Here is a 4,403-nt window from a genome sequence, read left to right as displayed (position 1 = left end):
TATGGGGAAATCTGTTATGTGCTTGCTTGTGTTCGTGCTGCACTGTCGCAACTGGCGTCGACAGCGCTCGTAAATATGCAAAATGCCACAGCAAACTTGTCCAGAAGCAAGACCACACTTATTGCAATAATAGCAGCAACAGCAATAGCAACATATATAGCTGAGAATAAGTCGTCTGTACAATAACAACAATGGTTGAGCATATTAATGCAACACTGCCACTGCCGTTAGAGTTCGTATATGAGGAAGCGTGTGTATGCATACGTATAAACGCACACAAATACCAACATAGGCAAGCAAATTGTGCTGCTGGAAGGTATGCTGTAAGGCTGGGCCATTAAAATGCCACAAAATCAGGTACACATACATATATATACTCTTGCCAACACATGCATATGAACATATGTGTGTAGATGCAGCCACTCAATAATACAACTATGCAAAATTCTACATTTTCTTCATTAAAATGTTCCCCATTTATCCCAGTCCAACGCTTGCCGGGCACTTCCTTTGCAGGCGGCAGCAAAAACAACAACAACAACAAGAGCCAACACATACTCTGACGCTTCATTCCTAATTTAAATGCAAATGAGATTCATTTGAGGATGCCGACGATGGCGACGACAAGCAGACGCAACCAAAGCCAACAACAACAACAGCAACAACAACAACAACAACAACAACAACAACAACAACTGACATAATAACATACGGAAACAAGAAAACATGTAAAGCTTAAAAGCGGCTATCGCAGTAGCAGCACAGCTCGAACGCCTGCTTCGAAGTCTCTGCAGCAGCTGCTCTTTCTACTGACATGTCTGCTGGCAAGGGCGACACTAAGCGCAGACCTTGTGCGTGTGTGTGCTTTCTGTCTTTCGATGAGTGAGTGTAGCATACAAACAGGCGCACATACCTAGGTGGGCGTAACTGGTGCTTCTAAGTGCACAGTAGTTACCTGTACTGGAATCAATAACAANGCTGACATGTCTGCTGGCAAGGGCGACACTAAGCGCAGATCTTGTGCGTGTGTGTGCTTTCCGTCCTTCGATGAGTGAGTGTAGCATACAAACAGGCGCACATACCTAGGTGGGCGTTACTGGTGCTTCTAAGTGCACAGTAGTTACCTGTACTGGAATCAATAACAAAAATTTTAGAAAGATTGAAGTTCTATGCGCAAGCACTTACAAAAAAAAAATTAGGAAAATAGAAATCTGCATGTTTTAAGTGATTAGAGTGGTAGTTAACTAGTAAGTTAAAAATTTGAGTGCATCGGAAGCTGGTACTCTGTGAGGTGAACGATCTTTTGTATTCCGATGATGAAGCGCCTAAGCCAGAAGGCCAATACATACATGCAAGAATGCTGTCAGCTTGCCTAATGAATGCTAAAAGTGTTTTAGTTGGCGATTTTCTTCTACTGAAGGGATCGACTGATCATAAGTCTTTGTCTAACCAACGTCGGACAGTCTCAGTTCCATCGTCAAAGCCCGTCCGACAAAGCCGGATTTCCTGATTTATATGAGAATGTAGATGGCTATAACAGCTTATGCACCCAAGGAGCAACCTCATTTCAGCTCTGTTTAGAAGAATATTAACTGAGTCTTCGAATCGCTCCCAGGCCCACAATTATTATACAATCGGCGAGGACGCTGAAAACCGCTGGGCTATCTGAAGAGGTGACTAAAAAATAGCCTATTGCACTCTTCCAGAAATTATTCTCGCGCATATTAAGTTTTTTAGCTCCTCGGCCCAAAACTGTGTGTCATCTGCATCAATAGTTTAGTAGCCGATCTACAAATGCTCTCTTATGTTCTCTCTTTTAGGAAAGAGCGAACACAACTTCGCCCTTTTCCCCTGCTAATTGCATCACCAATGACCTGAAACGATCCACTGTATACAAGTTTAAGTCTCACTGGCTTATATTTATGCAAAAGTGGCTTAAATAGTACGAAGTAGTAGCACAGCAATCAGCAGAAACATCAAAATTAAAAACAGCAACAAACAGCTAGCACTCAACAATCGAATAGCCGCGAGGCAGCAGCAAGTGCAACACACGTCTTTCCCAGATTTGCTTGCATTTATTAAAAGTCAACAAAAAGTTAGGACAGTGGGAAAGAGGAACGCAAAAAGCTGACCAAAGCAGCACAATTGCGCCGCAGCTGCAACTTAAGCATTCAGTCTGTGCTGCTTCACTAAGCAGCTGTTGTTTTACCCTTTCTTACAGTCAACCCATTTCTACGCCCCTAATCCTTCTTTCTGTCTTAAATGACCAGCGCTCAGCTGTGCAGTGCAGCGCTGCAGTTACTACTAAAATGCCAGCATAATGCACTTGCGAAAATGTATTGCCTGCATTTAGGCGTTTGCATTAATCAGTATGTACCTTAGCTGTAGCAAACTTCTAGGCGCCTCAACGTTGTTCCCTCTGCTTTGCTCAAATCTGAGTGCAGATGTTTGTTAGCTTAGTGGCACACAATAGTTGCAGTCAAGCTGTTGTTGTATTTGTTAAAGCGGGGCCAGCAGAGAAAGTTGCATGTTGTTCTGCCAAGTATGTACATATGTAGAATAATCAGTGGCGTTGAGATTTTTTTGCATGTGCAAAGCACACACGAAAAGCACAATTGCATTGTCAGGTGACTGCTGTCGGCTGCTTATGAGCACATGAGCGTAAGAGAGATAGTGACACTTTCAAATATACCTAAATTAGTTTATGCAGTTGCATTATTGTGTGTGAATTTGAGCGTGTGTGTCCAAAAATTAGCATGGAAATGCCAACGCATTTAGAAATTTGGCCACCCGAGAAAGAAAACGCCAGTCGGAATGCTGGTGAAGAAACAAACCGGCAAGCAGACGTACCGTGTGACGCTGAGTTAGTTGGAAAGTCTCAAAGTTTCAGTTTTGACAAGCTGACTGAAAGCCTAAAGCACTCAAGTGAGCAAGTGAAGAAGTGATGAAATTTGAATTTGCTGCAGACTAAATATTTAGTTGTAAATATGTTTAACTGATGCTTTGTTGCCGGCAATTTTCTATTTTTACTCTTACTATGAGTTCTTCACTCCTTGTAGGGTGGAATGAGTAATGTTCGAGAATGATTCGAATCATTTGTGGGAAGTGTGGAGACAAAAACATATACACACTTACGTATGTTGTCAGTGGCATAAAATGACAAATGTCAAAAGCTGTAGAGAGGAATATATGGATGTAGATATTTATTATTGTTGTAGTAGCAAGAATTGATGCAAATATATGTGCTAAGCAAGAAGCTGACTTCTTAAGCTTCATTTTGTCTACATAGAATTGTCCCCTGCCCAAAATTTTCTACCCTTGAATATAATAAAATTTGCTAAAAAGAAAAAGGGGGGCGGTCAGTGAAGATGTCTTCGATTAAACTATGCCTATTTGCAAGACTTCGATAAGTCGTCTCCCTAAGATGGTATACAAAAAAAACATACGTTAAACATTATAGCTATCTCTCATTCTTATTTGGGTCTGCGGTTGTAAACAACCCACTAAGGGAGCGTAAAAGCTGTCATGTGATTGCCTAAGCTGTTGACGCCACAAGTTTAGTGAGAGTAAACTGCTTGATGTTCTTTGTGATCTGATCCAGGGGTTTTTGACTCGATGACTAAGTGGTCTGCGAACAATGGACTTGCTGTAAATCTTAGTAAGACAAAACAAAATTTCGTTTCACTAGGAAGTATAAGATACCCCAAGCTGCCCAACCCACAAATGCAGGCCCCACGTGGCGCTTTGAGATAGGTTCAGATATCTGGGCTTGATTCTCAATGGGAAGCTCTCGAGTAAGCATAACAGGGAAGACATAGTGAAGGGGAGGAGATGGTCCCTATCGCCTGGCTCGTCTACTTAAATCTATTTACCAGATAAAATTGTCGTGTTCCGAAAGCTGGAGTGGGTACAGCGGGTCGCCATCGTTGGAATAAGTGCAGCCTATAGGACCACACCCACTATGTCACTTAACGTAATGCTCAACATAGCGCTCATCGATATCATAGGTAGGGCTGCTGCACTACGACTGTGGTCAAACATAAAGCCAGGAATGCTTAAATTACTAATGCTTTGGACAATCTGGTATTCTTAGACTTCATCCTTTCAGCACCAAGAGGCTCCATCTTCGCTCACATCCCCTCCGGAAGAAATTTCCTGCTCAATCGCGCGACGCAAGCAAGGCGATAGACATATGCTCTGATAGCCAAGCATCGCCTGATCTTTCTTCCCGGTTCTCCTGATTATTTCCCAGTCAAACTTATGTGGGTACCAAGGAGTGTGTTGGCACTAATCGATTGATTTTTTAATCTATTAATTAATTTGATTAAATGCAATCCGATTACAATTAATCATGGTTAAGTTTAACCTGATTATACAGCTAATCGTAACTGCGATGAAAAAAA

The 4,403-nt window shown here is 42.0% G+C and overlaps 1 protein-coding gene across 1 annotated transcript in view; it reads left to right on the top strand.

Moving 5' to 3' along the window:
- Window positions 1-708: 708 nt before the first annotated feature.
- The window catches only part of LOC108367014 (ecdysone-induced protein 74EF-like), a gene marked incomplete at its 3' end in the record, with an annotated part of 30,185 nt that continues 26,490 nt past the window's right edge, over window positions 709-4,403 (top strand). Inside the window, exon 1 of the mRNA XM_017621530.1 lies at window positions 709-728. The remainder of the gene's footprint in view (window positions 729-4,403) is intronic.

The sequence above is a fragment of the Rhagoletis zephyria genome, unplaced genomic scaffold, assembly GCF_001687245.7.
Source record: "Rhagoletis zephyria isolate East Lansing unplaced genomic scaffold, Rhagoletis_zephyria_1.1 Rzeph_scaffold_02497, whole genome shotgun sequence".
In the NCBI taxonomy this organism is placed as follows: domain Eukaryota; kingdom Metazoa; phylum Arthropoda; class Insecta; order Diptera; family Tephritidae; genus Rhagoletis; species Rhagoletis zephyria.
The sequence above is the reverse complement of the archived record's forward strand: the minus strand, read 5'-3'. Positions and strand labels throughout refer to the sequence as shown.